The sequence below is a fragment of the Lepisosteus oculatus genome, chromosome 14 (genome assembly GCF_040954835.1).
Source record: "Lepisosteus oculatus isolate fLepOcu1 chromosome 14, fLepOcu1.hap2, whole genome shotgun sequence".
NCBI classification, from domain to species: Eukaryota; Metazoa; Chordata; class Actinopteri; order Semionotiformes; family Lepisosteidae; genus Lepisosteus; species Lepisosteus oculatus.
Window position 1 is genome coordinate 19,203,980 of NC_090709.1, and position 21,963 is coordinate 19,225,942.

Here is a 21,963-nt window from a genome sequence, read left to right on the forward strand (position 1 = left end):
TTCTCTGCTTCAGCAAGGTCAATAAAAGACTCTGAAAGTAGTAAAGCAAAACTGAACTCAAAATCATATTAGGAATTCTGAGCGATATCTCCATACAGGTAATCCAATAAGAACGTTGAAATATTTGAATATAATCTCTCTATATATTTCGCTGCTTTTTACCCGGAGTAAAACTATTGGATTGAAGGAATGCTAACCGCTGGGTTAAAATGTATAGTTGTTATTTGGAGAAATCTGTAAACTCGTGATCTTATATGTTTTAAAAGACAGCACAGGGAAAAACGACAGTGCTGATTATTTTCCAGAGACAGAGCACTGATGACCTCTCCGAGCTGATTGATAAAGCCCACCCAGTGGATAGTCTAGCAGAACGTCAAAGAACATTCACCTTTGTATCCAAAGAAACGACAGGAACAACATCAGGAAGCACAATCAATTCCCCTTTTAAATCTTTCCTGTAAGGTATGCTATGTGAATCCATGAAGTTAATCCTCTGATCTCTTTTGATCACGAACAAAGTATTTCTGATGGAGCGCTATGTTCAAAGATTTAATAAGCTTTACCCCTGCCAACGATTCGGCGTGAAGAATTAAAAGTTTCACAGACAAAAGCAGCTCACCACCACAGCCAATATTAAATGTACTTGCCGGTACACTATCATGTGCACTGCCTCAAAAGTGATCTCGGCAGACGTTGTTCCCTACATAAAGCTGAACGTGCCAAAGAGAATTTCTGTTGAGAAAACAAAATATTTTTTCTGCCTTGATGTTAAGCCTGTCTTTTAGAAAGTCTATCTCTAAACACCTCCCGCAGCCTAACAAAAAGCGCTTTTACTGATTGTATTGCAGGTCTTAAAACATTAATATTTGGCAGCAGTGGAATTCAAACCCACGCCCCCAGAGAGACTGGAGCCTAAATCCAGCACCTTAGACAGCTTGGCCACGCTACCTTCCTCCATACCCATCTTCCTCACATTGCTGGCTTGGACTAGGGGGGGCTTCAGCTCTTGTCGTCAGATCTAATGATATCATGACATGTGGAAGTGACTGCACCTTCATCTTCCGAGATGCTTTCAATAACAGAAACGCTACTTTCACTGGCACAAACACAGCAATAATGAAGGTGGTGGGATTCATCCTTTGTGCTGTTTGTAGGGGTGCAACTCTACGGTGATCTGCTGACTTGAAGAGCAAAAATCAAAATCCTCTGCTATTACTGTTGCTTTTTTCATAGTTTCTTCAAATCCTTCATTTGAACGTAGATTTTGAAGGATATTGATGATAATACCACATAAATTGTGGTTTTCTTGTGATCGCCAATTTTATTCAAATACCAGTCTTTTTTACAGTTCCTTGCATGTTTCACAAGGTATAATAGCCCCCTTCGCATCCTCAGCTAACATATTTTAAAATTACAATAGCTTATACAGCATGCATGTTTACATTTATATTAAAATTAAAGTAAATATACAAGAATACATACAGTGCTAACCCAATAATTCTTGTCAGGTTCTCCAACAAATCTGCGTTGTTATTTTAACATGTTTCAGCTGAGGGTGCAACAGGAGTAAAAATGAATTTTCCCGCCAGCCATTCAAAGACCAAATTCCATGAGTGAACATTATTTTCTCAGATGTTGCCGGAATTGGACTTTGCCGGTGGTATTGAATTATGTCCACAACTGTTGTAGTAGTTCCTTCTTGAAATTCGACACGTGCAAAGCACTCGTAATATCATAGATGTTAAAGTTCGCTGAGTCTATTCGAGTCATGGTGTGTATCCCTGCCTATCATTGGGAGACGGGTAGCTTTTTTACACTCAGATTCCAATCTTCAATGCTTTGTGTGAGAGCTTACATAACTTTCATTTTCTCACAATTTCTGACGATTGTTCCAAAGGGGCACCCTGTCAATTCCGAATACTTTTCAAAAATCTGCCTGCATGTTTGATTATTGTCATTTCATTTAGAAAAAGTTCAATATTGATCATAACTAAAGAAAATAATGATCAAGAACAAAAAAGGGATAAAGATGCAAGTCGATCTTGAATCAGAGCTGGGTGACACGGGCTTCTGTTCTGATATGGTTGTATGAGAAACAGGAGGAATCGCCAATCTCCTATAGAACATGAGTTGAATCAGGAGTGAGACATTTAGTATACTCGTGCATATGTCAACGCCTGACCTACATCGTAAAACTAACATTAAGTTGTCAGAGACATTCATTTATATACAAACAAGAGACAGACCAAGTAATAATTCTACATTAGTTCAGGTGGGTAAACCTGAACTAACTAACTAATAAACCTTTTAATAATTCTACATTAACGTGTCCTACATTGATCAGACTAATTGACATGGTCTGATTCAGAGCCTGTGCAGTTCGTGCTAATTACAACAAGGACAGTTCTGATCCCTCATCACCGAACTGAACACAAGTTCAGCTGTTCTCCAGTTTTGTTACGCATGGTTTTTCATTGCAATTGAGTTCAGAGCTGGAGCTGATCTCCAGACAGTACAGTGTTTTGGGTAAGTTGTCGAAATTCGCATGAGGCTGCAGACAACTTACCCAAAGTGTTTTCTATAGCTTTCAGGTGGAGTTCATTTATATAAAAGAACGTAAGTGGTATAAACGCAACAAGCCAGACGGCAGTCGAACCTCTAATTTTCTGACGTGAGGCCTGACGCGTTATTCATTATAATTAATAATAATAATTATAATAATAATTGCTTACACTTATATAGCGCTTTTCTGGACACTCCACTCAAAGCGCTTTACAGGTAATGGGGACTCCCCTTCACCACCACCAATGTGCAGCATCCACCTGGATGATGCGACGGCAGCCATAGTGCGCCAGAACGCTCACCACACATCAGCTATCAGTGGGGAGGAGAGCAGAGTAATGTAGCCAATTCATAGAGGGGGATTATTAGGAGGCCATGATTAGTAAGGGCCAATTGGAAATTTGGCCAGGACACCGGGGTTACACCCCTACTCTTTTCGAGAAGCGCCCTGGGATTTTTAATGACCACAGAGAGTCAGGACCTCGGTTTTACGTCTCATCCGAAGGACGGCGCCTGTTTACAGTATAGTGTCCCCGTCACTGTACTGGGGCATTAGGACCCACACAGACCGCAGGGTGAGCGCCCCCTGCTGGCCCCACTAACACCTCTTCCAGCAGCAACCTTAGTTTTTCCCAGGAGGTCTCCCATCCAGGTACGGACCAGGCTCACACCTGCTTAGCTTCAGTGGGTTGCCAGTTGTGAGTTGCAGGGTGATATGGCTGCTGGCGATATTATGCCACTGACCCTGCTATTGTAGTGCTAAAAAAACACGTTTTCTACATTTATGTCTGTTCACTCTAAAAACTCTAAAAAAGACAAAGGGTTTGTGTGTCGCGCTAAAATTCCGCTTCATTTCGAATGCAAATAAAAACCGTTTTGTTCCAAGAAATCATAGATTTGTCACGTCCTTCATACTATACTTCTCTCTTGTATTAGTAAAGCATTTTGATTTAAACTGAACAATATATGAAAGGTTTCATCTATACACTTACACATAATAAGTATACGAATAAATAATCGGAAGAAGCCGCAGCTCAGGTATTAGAGAGATTTAAAATCGGATCGGAGGATTTAGAGTCCAGACTGCAAACCAACAGCTTACACAGGTCTTTTATAGAACCGTTTTGATTTCCTTTGCTTTGTCCCTGTGATGTCATTGTCCTGCTCGCAGCCGAGCCCGACACACGTCTGTTTTTTGTCGCTGGGCGCACACCCTGCGGTCCATGCGGGTCCTAATACCCCAGTACAATGAAGGGGACCCTAAACGGTAAACAGGTGCCGTCCTTCGGCTGAGACGTAAAACCGAGGCCCTCTGTGATCATTCAGGAGAATGGTGGTGGTGGAGGGGAGTCCCCATTACCTGTAAAGCGCATTGAGTGGAGTATCCAGAACAGCGCTATATAAGTGTGCGCAATAATAATAATAATAATTATTATTATTATTATTGTAATGTAAAATGCAATAAAAAATAAAAAAATATCAAACTTTGATTCAAAATAGATTAATATAAAAACTGATAAAGCTAATGCTTTTTTCAGGGCTATAGCTGTAGCTGCGAGAAGCTTAAAAGCGCACAAGTGATCTGTCTTTCGTCAAAGTAATTGCCGGAGCAGTAAGACGCAGAGCACCATCCAGCAGCTGTAGACGATGTTCGGGGAAGAGCTAATTCTGTTTTTAGCACAGGGAGTGAGAATGAGCTCAGTCCGGCTCCGAGCAGAATCCATCCTGGTTTGGTTACAGTGCGCCTGAGGATCTTTGGATCGCAACGTAAAAAAAACAATTGCTCACATCGTGTGACTTCCACGACAGGAAGGAAAGATATCACTTGAAAAAATCAGAACTGAAGATTTGGATCCTGGGCCTCAATTTGATCAAATTATTAAAATAATAATTATTAAAATATCAGATGTGTTTGCCTTTGTAAGCATTTGTTTAAAAAATAAGTTCACAATACGATAAAAACACAGAAAGCACAAACTTCATAATACAACGATACAAAATCAATACCAAATCATTATGCCAATTAAGTACCTATCCTTTGAAAACAGAGAACACCTTTATATCTACAAAAAACTTGACATTTGTATGTATTTTTGAATTACAAAGCAGACAGTGTAGTCCCTTAATTCAAAGATCGGATCTTGGCCAAAACAAGACAATCAGACGTGGGCTGAATTCGGAACAGGAACCTCTACTTCGTCGTTTATTGAACTTTTGATAAATGTCTGAATGAAACTGATTCGCTTTTTTAACTCTTTGATTAAAGTACACAAAAAGCACCTTCCTTCGAGCTAGATTCGAACCAGCGACCTAAGGACTCCCTGCTAATTCCCCTACACTCCTCCACTCGACCAACTGAACTATCGAAGGGATGGCGGTAGGCTCTCTGGCACATACTGTCCAATGGAGTGAAATGTTCCGGGTGATTTAAATCCCACTTCGACATCAATTTTCCAACTCGTTTCCTTAGTCTTGTTTACCTTGAATTTAAGCCACGAACCAGGATTCTACTGTATAAACTTCCAGGGATATTACAAAATGTTTGATGGGGCATCAATCATTCCAGGCGGAAATTGACTCCTTTTTTTTCTCGAGGGATCATATTAAACATTTCATTAGTATCGAGAGGAGGATCACCATGAGACACAAAACAAACAGTTTCTTTCTGTCTTTATTAGAAAGTAGCGTTTGTGCTACATTAATAATATTTTCGTGGAAATAAAGAAGTTTCGAAATGTGGTTTTGAGTTAAATATTAGCGTGTTCATGTAATTAGTTTGTGTTTGTCATTACTATATATATATATTGCCATGTTACTAGAATTTGTAACTGAAGTTTACTAGTTGTGTTTTTTTTATGATGGTTAGACATTTGTTGATTACAATATTGTATATAATGTATAATTTGAACTACATATTTTTCAGGTGTGAATAATTGTATATTTTAAGAATAAATTTCTAAAATAAATCATTGGCTTTATTTACTAGTTTCTACACCTATAAAAATCTTTCTTTGATGTATAATAGACCTTTAACTATATATGTATAGTAGTCTTCTAAATTTATCCGTATAATAGAACTACAACCATTTATGTATAATAAACATATAATCATAGATGTCTAATTGACGTATAACGATATACGTATATTAGAATTTCATTCTAGACCAGTTACGGAGCACAGTTACACGTCTGGTATGCGTTCAATAGTCGTATATTCTACATCTTTTGCCCACTGGGATGTGCCGATTTTAACTTGGCAAACCAAGATACACATTTTCTAATGAAACCTTAATTAAAAGAGTTTGTTTCTCGAAAGCGTGTTATGTAAAAAAAGAGAAAAACGAAAATATATGGATGGTAATCTTTCAAAGCTGAAGATTTTACTTTTGAAAAATTGACATTTTATGTACTGTATGCAGATGCATTCGCTGGTTTTAGAACTTTGCTGTACTTCCTGAATCATTTTCAGTATTATAAAGTGGGTGTAGATTTTTCTTTCAGGTTAGGACGCGAGTGTGTACATGTGTTTGATTTTCGTTTCACTGATTCTCATTGAAGATTTGGGAATTAACGACGAAAGAATCAGTTGCCTCAGAAAGCAGAAGGTTTGGTTCTCAACGATATTGAAGACACGCCCATGTAGAGCAGCAGGTGATGATTTGTGCTATAAAAGACCAAGTGCTCAAAGTGACGTCTGCGTTTACCGTTTAGACTTTTCATCTCGGGCGCACTTTTAGAAAGCAAAGATAGAGCAGTTGTGTTGAATCACATTATAACAGCTGTCAGCAGAGTGGCGCAGCGGAAGCGTGCTGGGCCCATAACCCAGAGGTCGATGGATTGAAACCATCCTCTGCTATGTACACTTTATGCACGATTGATAAGCATACCATCAGTTTAATGAAGTGCATTAAAACTGTTTTTTTCTCTCGTGTGTATGAAAGCTTCACACTTAAGGTACTCTTTCATCTTTACCAATAGCAGATGCCCAAATGTATCTTTGGTTGTTCTGCGATCCTTCATAGTTTCCTCAATTCCTTCAAATGAACATCCATATCAAAGCAATTATGTATATATATATATTACAATTAAGGTACATATTAAAAATATCAACGCACATTTGTATAATGCTCATTTAATAATGATTGTCAAGGATTGTCAAGTTCTCCAACAAATCTGTGTTCTAATTTTAAAATATTTTTGCTAAGGATACAACTGGTGTATAAATGAATTCTCCCAACAGCCAGTTAAAGAAATATTCCACACGTGAAGATGGTTTTCTTGGACATTGACTTAGGTACTTATTTGTTTACTTGTTGTAGTTGCACACGAGTAAAACACGAAGATTTCCTGCCACATTCAAGAGGGTTTGCGAAGAAATCCCTTCAATTTTTAGCGGAGATTTTGTTTACATCATCACAATCTGAAGCACGTCCCTGAGTACGTTTGACCCACCAGCCCTTTGTTTAACAGCTGCACAGGGACACATTCCCGTTGCTTTTCACAACTCACATGTTTGTAGTTAAAGAAAATAAAATACTGTCATTTTCCTGCCAGCTGGCAGTATTTCTTCTGCACTGACCAAGAGTAACCAAGAACTTCATTTCATCTTTCGCAGGCTGTAATCTACAGAAAAGGAAGTGAATACTTGTATTAAGCTAAATCAAGCCGACGGAGTTGCACTGCTGTTGTTTTTCTCCACTTTTCGTTAAAAGGAGAAAAAAATCACTGGCATTTTTTGGAATAATTTCTTCTGTCCTGAGAAGCAAGATTTGTATTTTATCTTTCAGAAGTTGTATGAATTTCTTGAAGTTCAGAAACAACTTGTTCCAGAAAAGAAATTAACACTTGCTTCAAAGTAAATCAAGATGTCGGTGTCTCTTGCTGTGTGTGCTCTTATCTGTCCATCTCTCTATCCTCTTCTCTCTGGCAGTCTGTGTAGAGTATCTGAAGGGGATGTAACACCACTTGGAAAAGAAAAAAATTCTCAGGAAAATTCTCAGGCAGAATAAAAAATCATTATTCTCTTCTCAGTCAGATTCACAGCTCAGACTCACACTCAGACAGGATCTCAACTCCGTACTGCTCTCTATCCTCACAATCCAGAACCAGAAGATATTCAGACAATCAGTGCTGCTACATGAACAATATCAGACAGAACAGCCTGGACTCATGTCACATTTCCCCCTTTTATCCTTCCTCCCAGCCCTCTTAGAGACATAAAAGAGCTCCTGGTTCTCCTCTCTGTGAACTGGGCTCAGGGGTCACTGATCTGGCAGTTGTGGGCTCTGTTCCAGGTCGAAAGCAAGAAGGATCTATTAACGCTTTCCAGGACTTCCAGCCCTTCAGTATTACTTTCTTTACTGTATGTCAGCCTCCCAAAATGTTTATAAATGTTTTATGAGTGTGGAATTATCTTATTATTTATATACAGTATTTATGTAATAAACACCAGTAGTGACACTATGATCGGTATATTGATTATTTGTAGCCGATGGTCCGATGGTCGTGTCTACAATAGTGACCATTTGACCAGTCTGTAGCTCTGAGCAGTGGGACTCAGATCACACAGAAGACCTGTCTGTGTGATTCCATACCAGCCCTGGGATTCAGCTAATCTCACAAATGTCTCACAGACCGTCTTATAAATTTACAATTAGATGAAGTCATGTAACAGTTTTACAGATAATTTAAATAATCAGACAGCAGTTTTGGCAGTGGATACATCTCCACATGGGGGAAAGAAACTGAAATATATGTGCTCACTGTAAAGTAGGAAGAGGTGGTCAGACAAGCAAAACAACTTTGCAGATAATGTGAAGTGACATTGTTTTGTGTCAATCAGCTCACAGATTTCGCTTCATGTGCCTTAAGCTGTGCAATTTGTATGGTTGTTGAATGAGATTGATTTCTTCACAAGCCCAGTCAATTGCCAGGTGGAGAGCTTGCCGACACACACCTTCATGAAGACTCTCTTTAAGATTTCATTGTCAAGTCGCCTCCTTTGCATACAATAGTAGCACCGACACTAAGAGAAAGGATGAGAAATAGCGTTTATCAAGCGATTGCAGTGTTTGTTTGACTGAGGATCCTTGTGTGCTGAACTGGCCTCTGGAGAAGTGTAGTGCAGTAAAACAGAAGGTTTGTGTCACTCAAGATTGTTACAGAACAGAACAATACAATTACAATACTTTTATGAGAGTAAATATTACTGGTGCATCACAGTTCTTATAATGGTGAAAACAGGAGCACCTTCTCTACATTTTTGACTGAAGTATTTAAATGGAAAGAAATACTATCACTATGCAATTCATAAATGCAATTGACCTCCTCTAAATGTTCTAGTTTGATGAAACAATGTATGGAATTAGGTGACAATATTGGAATTCATTCAAATGCACAGGATTAATTTTCAGCAACAAAAAAAGTGCTCGGAAATATTTTACAAGAATGAAACCTTACATTCACCTAAATAAACATTCACCATCTACATTAGCAGAGAACAGTAGGACAGAAGGTTAGTGTCACTGGACACTGCGTCAGAGAGGCCGATCTCTTCTCCCTCATTATGCAGGCTTACCCACTCATGATGAACTGTCCTCCAGCGATACTCAGCTGCCATCATCGACTCAGACATGACGTTCATGTACATATTATACCTTAATATGGTACTGCGTTACAATAATTTGATCAAAACAACTGGTGAAAAAAAAGATAAAGACTTTGTCCAAAAAAGAAGCATTTATACCTTTCCTCTCCTACCAGCCATTACAAGTCACCTAGTTTTTAATTTAGAGGTGGATTAAAGCTCTAGTCTCTTTGGGGGTGTGAGTTGGAATCCCACTGCTGCCAAATATCTCCAACTATCTCAGTGTTAAGAAGCAAAAAACACACATTTGCTGCAGAAGTAACAGGAGAATTTGTGCCATTCAGCCTCATAGCGTGATGTCATTTTCTCATGCTCATTTTTAGATGCTTGTGATCGAATCTATGATTCTTATGAGTGTGCCCTCCATAAAGGTAGCACAGATATAATGTGCCAAGTTTTCAGAGAATCGCATTAAATACAGGTCAGAAGAAGGCGACAAAGTGTCCGCTAGGCAGTTCAGCTATTTCAACGGTGTTCTCTGTTGTTTAGGTCCAGAATGACACCCGTTACAACCAGGAAACACACAGTGTCAGGCATCAAAAAGACTTCCCAAAACCCTGATCCTCTCCTTGATCCGGTGATGGCATCCAGACATTTCCTGCAACAAAGCCAGGATACGGTCTTCAACAACACGAGTGAAAGGCTAATTCCCAACCTTTGCAATCCTTTGCAAAGAAGGACCGCATGTGCTCAGTGTTAAATGCGCTGTTCATTATTATTATTAATAATAATAATCTATACATTATATAGTGCCTTTAAAGGTGGCTTTTCAAAGTGCTTTACAGAATGAAACCAATAAAGTTAAAAAATACACAAGATAAGCAGGATGAGAATACACAGTTAGAGGAGACAATAGATGGTGGTATTAAATACAGTAGGAACAGAGGGGTAAAGAATAGTTCATTAAAGGCTCTTCTAAAGAAGAGGGTTTTGAGTCTGGATTTGAAGGAGTTTAGAGAAGGTGACTCTCTGATATCCTTGGGAATAAAGATCCAGAGCTTTGGTGCAAAACAGGAGAAGGCCCTGTCACCCATAGAGTGTAGATGGACTGGGGGACAGATAGGAGACCAGAATTAGAAGAGCAAGGTTGTGAGGTAGGGAGTAGGGCGATAACCCAGACAGGTACTGTGGTGTCAAGCCATGGAGAGCCTTATAGGTGAGCATGAGGATTTTGAAGTTGACAGGAAGCCAGTGCAAGGAGTCCAGGACAGGAGTAATGTGATCACAGTCCAGTGCTAATTTCTTTCTTGTGGCTGCTGGTTCATTTTCAACTGTGGACTCTTAAGAAGTCCTTTATTTGACTTGATCAACACTAATCCCTAGAGGATTTTGAAAGATTGAATCAAAATGATACATGACTCTGGTGGGACTCAAACCCACAACCTTTGAATGACTTCATTCTATCAAAGCCTAGAAGTCCAATGCGCTCTCCATTGCGCCACAGAGCCAACCAATACATCGCTATATAAAACAGCTACAGAAAGCTGTAACTCATGCTTCTCCCGTTGTCTTTAAATTAAGCTCCATAAATATTGACAATGAGTGGCCTGTTGTCTACGAATAGATACCACTGGGATTCACACCCAGGGTCTCCTGGTTTTTAGTGAGGCGGCTTAACCAGCTAAGCCATGGTGCCAAACCTGCTAAATGTTATCCACAACTTCAAACACCTGTGAGAAACGGGCAACTGCAGTGTTACGCCTGCTGGCTCAACAGATAATCCTTTTCGAAGTTTAAGGAGAGGATTTCTTTGTCAATTCAATTAAACATTTTAGAAATGCTGAACGATTGATGTGTTTCACGCGCAGAAATATTTTATCGTTACGTACTTTTTCTGTGCAGTTAGTTCTCCTTCAACTCCGCCCAACAACAGAGGTCGTTTTTAATACAGGAGTAAAGGCACATTGCACATCAGCAAAACATCCCGTACAGGTTTAGGGAGAGCGACATCAGTGATTGGAAGGTTGGAAGTTTCGGGTCACTTTTTTATTATAGATTCAAGCAGCCCTGAATACCTTTTCAAGAAACATTTCAGAATCCCAGTCACGTCCAGTATGATTGCTACACAGGTCTACAGTATACAATCAGAATACTGTTTGTGCATTATATAAAACACACCGCCCAAAGCATTTCTAAAACAGGAATTACATGTTTCTGAATGGCCCTCCTTTATAAATAAAATAAAAGGTCTGAAGCCTGCTCCAAAGAAGCACTATATTCAGAGCTGACAAAGATGTGATAGGAAACATCTCAGAAAACGAAGATGCAGTCATTTCCACGCGTTGCACAACAAGAGCTGAACCCACCCGACTTTCTCCAAAAGAGTAAGGTGTAAGGAGTGTGGCTGGGTGGTCTAAGTGCTGGGTTTGTGCTCCATTTTCTTCACTGGGTTAGGTTTGAATCTTGCCGCTGCTAAGTGTTGGTGGGTTAAGACCTTCCTTCTATTGCGACGTCAATGGGTAAAAGCTTTGCTTGGCAGTCTGTCGAGAGACTGAACTAGGTGTTTCAAGATAGTCTTTGTCAGCTTAACATCAAGGCATAAAAAAGCATCAGCAATGCTCTTTGGTCCCTTCAGCATTGTGCAGGGAACAACATCTGCCGTGATCACTTTTGAGTCAGTGTGAATCGTAGTGTGCCGCAATTGTTTTTAAAATTGGTTCTGTAGTGTAAGAAAAACCGGCCGTTCAGGGACACCAAATATGTAACTGTAGTGGCTCTCTGAAGGCACCAGTTCTGTAGGGTTTGGGCATTTACTGAGACAATTATTAATTGTAGCAGTAAATCACAAAGTTGATTCTTTTGATGGCTTTAGAGTCCAACCATGCGACATAACTCAAACAACGCACACACACAGGTGCTAATACACGAGGATACATTTATTAATACATAGAATATGCATGTAAACCTAACAGATCTTATCGAGAGGGTTATCAAAATACAAAAGATATATATTCAATCAGTTACAAAGTGTTACACATATCAAGAGGACATACGTTCAGTATATCATTCATTAAGACTGTTTCGTAAAGTGAACTTGGTTACAACTTCTACATTAGATACTCAAAACAAGTACATAACTCTTAGGAATTAAATTGATATCAACTGGTTTGGATAACAATTGAATTCTCAAGCTGTAATGCAGTGAAGTTGAATACTCATCCAATTTCTGGGGATTCAGATCTTCTGCGGGCACAAAGAAACAGTTGCAGGCTGTTGCTGTCCAATCCGCGCTCTCTGGCTCGGTGCCAGGCTGTGCTGTGCGGCTTGTGACGGTGCACTGCTGATGCTCACTGTTGGCTTTAACTAGCAAAGTTTGTGCACAGGAGAAAAGATGACTGTGGGTCCCAGAAAGTCAGGAAGAGGACCGGTTCATTCCTGATGAAGAGCTAGTTCTGAATAGTGATTCAGCTGTCCACAGTTCCGACCTGTTCACGAGGCCTGCTGCTGGTTACTCTCTGGCAACCTCCACTCTAGACTCTAAGAACAAAGGAAAGTTCTGGCACTCGGACACACTGGCCGTTCCGTGGTTGTCCGGGCTGAGTCTCAGGATGGTCAGGAGGCACGCTGCGAGAATGTCCTGCCCTTGGGAGCCTTCTGCTCCTGGGCCGTCCTGCCCTGGAATTCTCCTTTGAATTCCCTTTAGAACAGTCCACAGAATCCTCTCCAGAATCTTACTGATCTCACTGAATCTCCCTGAATCTCTGTGTTGCCTGTTTTTACCTGGAGGAACTTCAGCTCGTTGATTGGCTGAAAGTTCCATGGGCATCAGAGTCCCATGTGGGTTACTCGGCCCTACCAGCCCCTGATTGGTTGATCAAGGTGAGATATGAGTCACTTACTCCTGACACTTAGGAATGCAGTCCAGATGTCCAACTGGCACTCCCTAGACAGATAGGCACCAATGGATGACCATTGATCATGATAGCCAGGCTTAGCTAAGTGCATCCCCCTTTGGGAGCTGTCCTTATCAGGAACCTTAAATCAGCCTGCATGAATAGTTTCTCTGTGGCTGCACCACAGAGATGAACAGAGAAATGGGGCCTCATTTGGGAAGGCTCAGAACACTTAATTCTTTCTTATTAATAAGCCTCGCCGCTACAGTAGGCATGGTGCATTTGTCTGTGAAACTTGAATGCTGTGCTTTTTCACGCAGAATCATTGGCAGGAGCAAAGCTTATTCAATCTTTGCGCACAGCGCTCTATCAGAAATACTTTGTCCAAGTTTTGAAGAGATTGTGGGATTCTCTGCACACGTTCACATCGCGTACCTCAAACAACACCACCATTCGATGGGAAATTGATTCTACTTCTTGCAGTTGTTCCTGTGGTTGCGATAGTTACAAAGTTGCACTTTCCTCCACCTTCTGCTATAGTATTCATTGGGTGAGCTTCATCAATTGGCTCAGAAAGGTCAACTGTGCTTCGGAAAAAACCAGCAGCAGTGTCTTTATTTTGTCGGTGAGTATGGCTGTCTTTTAAAGCACATGAAAAACACGAGTTTGTGGATTTCTCCAAATAGCAACGAATTCAGTTGTGCAGAGCTTTACTGCTTTCAGAGGGTCTTTTACCGACGTTGCTGTAGTAGAGAAGTGACATAATCACAAACGCAACCATTTGTGCTGGCTGTTTAACTAAGTATTAAGCTTTTTTAACTATCACATGATTTTAACTAATTTAACATCATCTCCAGAAGAGCACCTCGCACTGCTCACTGAGCTGATGTATGTGCCCATTTCTCAAAAAATTAAATATAATCTGAACTGATTTTTTTCTACTCTAAATGCTTTCCTACTCTTTTAATATTTCAGTTAAATCTTTTATTTTGAAGTACTTTCCATTGATATTAATCCTAGTCCCGATGAATGATTCTGGGACATGGTGCGTCTTGAATAATGTTCTTATAGGTTTCAGTTTGGAAAAGTGCGCTCTCCAGAAGCTACCGAAACCTCTAATGGTCACACAAAGCTTAATGCAATAGCAACGTTTGGGGTTGAAAAAGAATATAACTTGCTATGAATACAAACACTGTTCCAGGAGGCGTGTAAGGTATATTTTGGCTCAGATCACCTTACATTTCTACTCCATTAATATCGCTATTGAGTGCTAAAGGTAGGTCCTGGCAATAAAAAAAACAAGAAATCATGTAAGGGAAAAATGTATTTTTTTTCATGGAGAAAACCTGCACCAGGAAATGTTTTGTTTTGAAGAAGTGATTTAACATGATACATGACCTAATTTACTGGAGTAAATGCTCACACTGCAAGGTCTGCTTTACTACAAGAGAGAAGTAGAGTGAAAGATGTCATAATTTCACTGCGTTGTTCAAGAAAACATCTTTTTCTTTGAATTCTAAATCAATCAGAATTTCAAAGTGACACACAAACCCTTTGTCTGTATTAAAGAGATGATATTTTAAAACTGATAAAAATGTAGAAAACACGTTTCTCACTTAGAAATTTAGGATGGGATTATTACTATTACTAGTAATTACTAGTTGCAGTGCTGAACTCACCATGGTGCAATTCAGTTACATGATTGGCCAGTGGTTTCATGGATAACGCGTCTGATTTTGCATCATGAGATTGGAGGTTCGACTTCTACTTCTACCGGGTTCGTGTGTTTTTAAATCAGGCTACTCAGAAATAGATGTCCATTATGTGAATGAACCGCACCTGAAAGCAAACGTTGGTCGGGTTTCCTTCTTTCCAGCATGAAATAGTAAATCGTTACAAAAGCACCAGCTAATGTCCAATTAGCATTAGTCATTTTAATTAACATGAATATACTGTAAGGTCTTGGTACATGGGATTGGATTTCATCCACAATTTAAAAAAGGGCAAATTATATTTATAGGCTTCAGACACATTTTAATACAAAAGTGACCTAAAACTCTGTAACTTTCAGGTTAGTTTGAACCTGTAATGAAAAAGGGGCCTGAAACTTCCATTCTGTGATGTAACTGTCTCTAAAGTCGGACGTGATGTTTCACGGATGTGCAGTGTGCCTTTTCTCTTGTCATGTTCAAAATGACTTGCTGTGTAATTTCCTGAATGCGTGTCCTGTACTGCTCTGTTATTTCATTTAGATTATCTATGTGGTGTACAGATAAAACCAAACTGCAAGGTCTAATTCCTGGGTTCGGCACCAGCTGAACCTGAACATACATCATCCGATCTCAACATGATTTGAACACACAACCTTTTGATGTGGTATCAGATGCACTACCATCACACCACTCCCCATAAGTGCTTTTAATTCCCCCAAGGAGAAAAATATTTTTTTTTCATTCTCTCCTGTGAGAAGCGCCGCTCTTCCAACGAGGGTCTCTTCTTCCCAGACCACAGATTATTTTTCCTGTCCGGCTCTCACACAGAGAGCAGACACACTGTCTCCACTAATGTGTTTACTACATCTATAGATCTGACCCCCTTACAGCCCTGATATTCCTGGACAGGATCCCATATTGAGCAGTATTTCTCACGTTCTGAACTTACAGTGTGTACACAATATACTTTATACACAAAGTAAGTGTTTTCGTAACTCTTGGACGTTTTGTCAAAATGTTACTGGCATGCCAAAATTGCCCCCTCAACTGAACAGTCCCACCCCCCTCAGTTTTGGATAAAAGGTTTGGATAAAAAGTTTTTGAACACTTTCACTTACTTAACTTGAGCCGTAAAAAATAGTTGTACTTTGTCAATGGTCAGATAACTACACTAACCCCGAATTCACAGTTACTACATCAGACTGTTTGATGTGCAGGAGGGCTATCTGTCCAGGAACAGCACGTTACATAGTGTCTATGTTTTGGGGTGTCAACATTATTATGACCTTATTTGCTCAGGTGGACCAATGCCTTGCAGTAGTTTATCCTTATACTTACAATCGTTATATAACTAGGACTGTAGTTATAGAAGTTTGTACTTTCTGTTGGTTTTACAATGATTTCTTAATGATTCAGAACCTCGTTACCGTTGATGTTGTTGCAAAAATGAACACATATGGTTGATGCTCCAGGCAAAAATAATCACGTGAGTTCTGATGAACGTGGAACTGTTCTTCATCACTAAATACCAGATTGCTTGTCGTTATCTTCTAACATGAAATACTAATCAGTGGCATGCTTGCGAGAATTCACTTGGATGGTTGCAATGGCTCCGTTTAAACCGAAATATCACTACCCCCCTCAGGATTTCAGACCCCCCCTACAGATCATTCCCCTGGCGCCAGTCCTGGGTATAATGATGAACATAGCTGCCTTGCAAGCAGTGAATCTGGGTGTGATTCCCACCTGACCCATCAACAAACCTTTTCCAATGAATCTTTGATCAATTTAAAAAAGTCTTGAAGCTGGTAGGCTAGGGAAGAAGCACTGTTTGAGTGCACTGAGGAAAATGTGCTACTGTGCTGTGCTGCTCCAGTAGCGCAATTGGTCAGGTTGTGGTGCTTTTATAGTGGAGTTATACCGAGGTTGTGAGCTCAATCATCACGTGGAGTAGGTTCCGTTTTCAGCTGCAGAAACGTGCTGTTGAATTTATGTCGGTTCTTGTGTTACTTTTTCCTCTCGATGGAGCTGTATTAATGCAGGCACACCTGCTTCCATGTCAAGTTATTTTATCGTTGCTTACAAACCAACACACTGCAGACACCTCTGATATTGTCACTGCTTGTGGGCCACGTGTTCCTGCTGTCAGCTTACCATGATCATACACCTATAGAAATATTACTGCTGTAGTACAGGAGCGAAGAAACAAAACGAAAGCACACCAAGTTTAAAAAGGTCAAAATGTGTCAAAGCCCTTCCTCGAGGAGAATGGGGTTCAAACCTACTTGTGCAGAGTATCATGTATTAAGAGGAGATTGCCTTAACCACTAGGCCACCTCCATACACACTTCAGCCCCCTCCGGACATGAGTTGCCTCTTTCCCCATACTCAAGGGTAATTTTCCTCTTCCACCTACAATTTCAACATTTACCTTGTGAGATGTCAAACCACAGAGCCTGTGCTGCACTTCAGTGTTAGCTGTAGTGGACACCCCATTGAACATAAAAAGCATATTGAACTCCTTGGACATAAGCCATTTCTCGTCACTTGCTCAGCGAGCAGGCTCAGCGCACACTGAATGCAGGTGTCTCAGAGCAATTGAGATGTGTCCAAGTGGCTGTAAAAGGGATATCTGATGCCAGTGCCATGGCTTAGTTCTCCGACGGCAGGCGTAGCGGCGCGCCGGTTGGAGTATTCTCGGTCGCATTTAATGGCAACGTCATGGCAACGTCAGCTCAAACCACCAAATGGAGACAGGCGTGCTGACAAGCTGACCCTGCTGATGCGGGATTAACACTAGGATGAGAGAATGCTGTGGCTTAGTTGGTTAAAGTGCCTGCCTAGTAAACAGGAGATCCTGGGGTTGAGTCTCAGTGGTGCCTGTCTTGCCACACAGTTTATCATTATGGAAAGCAACATGCTTCTACATTTAATTTAATGGAAGTGTTCATTTAATTTTTGGAACAACTTGTTTTTAAAAAAATCCATACAAATTGCGAAAGATAAAATACTCATCTGTTTTGTCAGTGCAGAGGAATTACTGCCAGCTGGCAAGGAAACAAAAACGATTTTTTTGTCTTTAGCCAAAAACCTGTGAATGTAGAAAAAAGGTGATGTGCGTTAGTTTTTATGGCACGGTCAGTCTGCATATCCTTCAGTTAAACATAACGTTGGTAAATCAAAAGTCCCCAGAGACGCATTTCAAATTAATCGGACCTCAACACCGTCTCCCCTAAATGTGATGGGGTTTCTTTGGATGTCCTTAAGCATCCTGATAGTTGCAGAGATTTCAAACTTTTGGCTAAAGTCAAACTACAAGAAGTTAATAGTTGAGCGCCTAAGTCAATATCACTGGGAATGTGACTATGTAAACTTAAATAGTATTTAAAATATTGCAATTTTGTTGTAGTTTAAAAAGATATTTTAGCTGGGGATCCTCAAAAATGATGAGGGTAGAAAAGAGAACTATTCGACACCATCAGGAGTGCTTAACGTGTGATAAAAGTGTTTTTTAATCACAAAGTGAAAATAGTGAATTTGTCTTTCACTTAGATGTTCATCAAAAGCTCATTAAACAATGAAGGAGAGGCTCGTGTTCCAAATTCAATTCGTGTCTCATTATCTTGCTTTGATTTTTAAAATGTACACTGTTGACTATACACTCTTCCTAACACGATTAAAGAGCCAAGTTTAGTTCAGAGGTAAAGCATCTCATGCATCGTATGAAGCTCTGTTTTCTATCACCAGCGTCTCCACTCTGATTTCTTTTTAAGCGCGATATCTTTTCTGTGATTTCTTTCGTTTGAATGCCCTCATGTGTGAATTTCAGCACAACACATAAACTCGTTTGTCTGTTTTAAAGAGATGCAATTTTTAAAACAGACAAAATGAAAGACTTATTAACTAAATACACATAGAAAACGTGCACCTAATTGAGAAAATTTGGACTGGGGCGATGTATTATTGTAGCGGCGCAAGCTCACAGTGGTGCACTTGAGGAAAGCGGTACAAGGGCCAGTGGCGCACTGGATAACGCATCTGATTATGGATCAGGAGACTGTAGGATCGTAATGTTCTTAAACCCAGTACCATAACCGTAGTGTGTTCAGTCCTACACAACCTTTCTATCGACTGAATAAGCCTCCTGTTCCATCTCCATCTTCTTCCCACACATTCCGGCTATTTCAGCACCGTTATTGTTGGACCACAGTCACAGATACGTAAGGGACACTATTCCGAAGAACCGTCTTAAATAAATAACGTTGCAAAAGGTAACAATAATGCTTTCTTAACGTAACCTTACATTTGGCCGTACAATACAATTTTCTGTACCCTCAAAAAAAAAATCTTACTGCTTTCTCCTGAGAAACACAAGTTTAGTGTCAAATCACAATAACTAATGCAACAAATATACTAAATTAACACCCAGATATGACAACACACAGCTATGACACATTGAAGACTTAAAAGCCCTTTAAATTTTTATTTCCTTAATTTCCATTCTCTTCCCTCCCCAGGATAACTGAAAACTAACTATAATAAAGACTGTATATGCATTACTTGTAATACAGCTACTAATAAAGATATACATGGAAGTTAAGTATTAATAACACTTTTATTAATAAATACGTGTAATGTAAGTATTAATGTAAATACGTGTAATGCAAGTATAAATACGTGTAATGATAACATTCATTGTGAATATTTGTGGTGTCTGGAAAGCAATTTTAGTTAAATATAATAATAATTTTCAAGCAAGTGGTGCATAACCTTGTTACTTAATGAGTACATTATTTCCATTACATTCAAGACAGTTCTAATGTGATCAATTGTTCTGCTTAGTCCGCTACTGAGTTGCTTAAAACCTATGAAGAGGTGGTTTAAGCTAGACTCCTAATGCAGTAACATCTAACAGGCAGCAGCTGTTATTTTAGGTTTGTTGCAATTGAGAACAGATTTAGTACAGAGTTGCTGACACATTTCAGTGAAGGTTATTGTACTGTATATAAGTTATTGCAATTGACCCATTGTAGCTACCAATCAGCAGCAAGGAAAAACAAACTTCACTTGTGCCTTTTAAAAAAAGGGAAACAGAGTAGTAGTTTATGTGGTAATTTCAGGTACAATGTAAGAACTAAAGTTAACTACACCCATAGTAATGCGTGGGGTCCTATCAATAGAAAAAAATTGTTGTAACCCGAAAACACAACAAACATAAAACAAGAAGTCTTCCAGGAACCTAGGTAAATCCCTGTAGTAGTCTAACAACTACGAAAAAAACAAACAAACGCAACAACTTCAAAAGAAAAAGAACATTAAAAACAAATCTGGGGAACAACAAAAACACAGAGCCTAATGCGAGAGCTTTTTCAAGTCTTCAGTGCTCCTCTCGTCTCAGTAGACCTCTCTCATATATTTGTGTACAGGTCAGCTGGAGGTACACAGCTGATGGTAATTTAAGTAGGGAGCTGCGTCAGCATGCATGGGCTTCAAAGGAAAAAGTCAAGGTTTATTCCATGCTGAAAAGAGAAGGAAACACAATGTTTCAGCTGTGGAGCCTTATTTGATTGTGACTCGAAGTAAACCTTTACTTCTTCGTTTGATGTTAATTTATCTCCATCAGATACCTAATAGTATCTGAACTTGACAGTTGCTTTCAGTAGCTAAAGACACTGATCCAGGTGAGGCTCGAACTCACAACTCCGCTGTGTACTGCTGTATAAGTACCATGCGCTGGCCGATTGCGCCACAGGAGATGTACAAGATATGCTCCTCATACAGACTGACGCTGCAAAAACACAGGGTGAAAACGGTTTCGGTTGTGGATCCATCTATACATGGGGAACACTAAAATAGCAAGGAGAATACAAGAAAAGAAACTGAAAGAATTGTGCTAACAGCAAAGGGGGACGGAGGGAGGTGGTCGGACAAGTAAATCAGACTGGCAGATTATTTGTATCGACATTTTTTGAGTCAATCAGCAAACAGCTTTCTCTTCATGTGCCTTAAACCGTGCAGTTTGTATCTTCGTTGTAGATAGGTTTCTTCAGAAGTCCAGTAAACTGACAATAATGGAGAACTAGCTGACGCACCCCGTCGTGAAGACCCTCTGTAAGGTGATTTACACGTTTCATTTTCAAGTCGCTTCCTTTACACGCAATTGCAGCCCGGACACTGAGAGAAAGCATGAGAAATGGCTTCAATTTCAATGTGAAAGCGCAGTACAGGTTCGATGGCTTCACATCTCCCACCAATCAAATGACATGCAGTAAAGCGATCTAAATATGACTCTGAAGTACTGGGAAAGATGATTATTTTGAGCGTACCTCCCAGGGTCTGCTACGAGGCTTAAATTGGCTTCTTATTCGCCAGCTTCTTATGCGTGTTTTTCGTTCCACCTTAAATGGTGCTGCTGTGATGTTATGTCGCCTGTAGATGGCTCTCTTCGATCAGTACTAATCCGGCTGGAATACTGTAGACATCTTCACTGAAAGGGAATATCCAAATAAATAGCGACTGTCCAAATTATATTTTTGTATGGAATATATTTCAGAAAATGGCAAACCAATTTTAAAAACTCACCACAACACGGACTTACACTGAGAAAAGTTGATTGCACTTTCTGCTTATTACTACGGCCTTCCCCCCGATTATGAAAATGTCTCACAGTTCTGACACCGACGTGTGAAAGACAATGTAACAGACTATCAAAATCCTGAAGTGCAAGAAATTTTAAGGCACCAGTTTTTTAAATATGATCCTGGCATGTCAGAATACATTTCGAAAAAGTATGGCATGAATTGCACGAATTGCAATGGCACAAATTGTTGAGAATATCACTGACCTTGCCGATATTTGCAGGGGATACGAATGTTTTACACATGTTGAACTACAACAAGTAAAAATTGAGCTCCTTAGTCAATATCACCGGGAATGTCCAATAATGACGAACATCAGTAGCTTAAAGGAAACTTAGACTCGCACATGGAGTTTTATCTTCGAATGGAGGGTGGGAGAATTCATTTATACTTTCGTTGCTCATTAGCTAATCTATTTTAAAAATATAACACAGATTTGTTCGACTGCACCAGCAAGCTCTCCACTGTCAATTGACAGGACTTTAGAAGAACATGTTCTCATACAACCAACATACAAATTACACATCTTAAGGAACATGAAGAGAAATCCGTGTACTAAATAACATAAAACT

The 21,963-nt window shown here is 39.8% G+C and overlaps 1 non-coding gene across 1 annotated transcript; it reads right to left on the bottom strand.

The window, feature by feature from the left end:
* Positions 1-10,563: 10,563 nt before the first annotated feature.
* Positions 10,564-10,656, bottom strand: trnar-ucu (transfer RNA arginine (anticodon UCU)). The gene is made up of 2 exons: positions 10,620-10,656; positions 10,564-10,599 (listed from the first exon to the last, which is right to left on the bottom strand). It is a non-coding gene; the product is annotated as a tRNA-Arg (tRNA).
* Between the last annotated feature and the right edge of the window lie 11,307 nt (positions 10,657-21,963).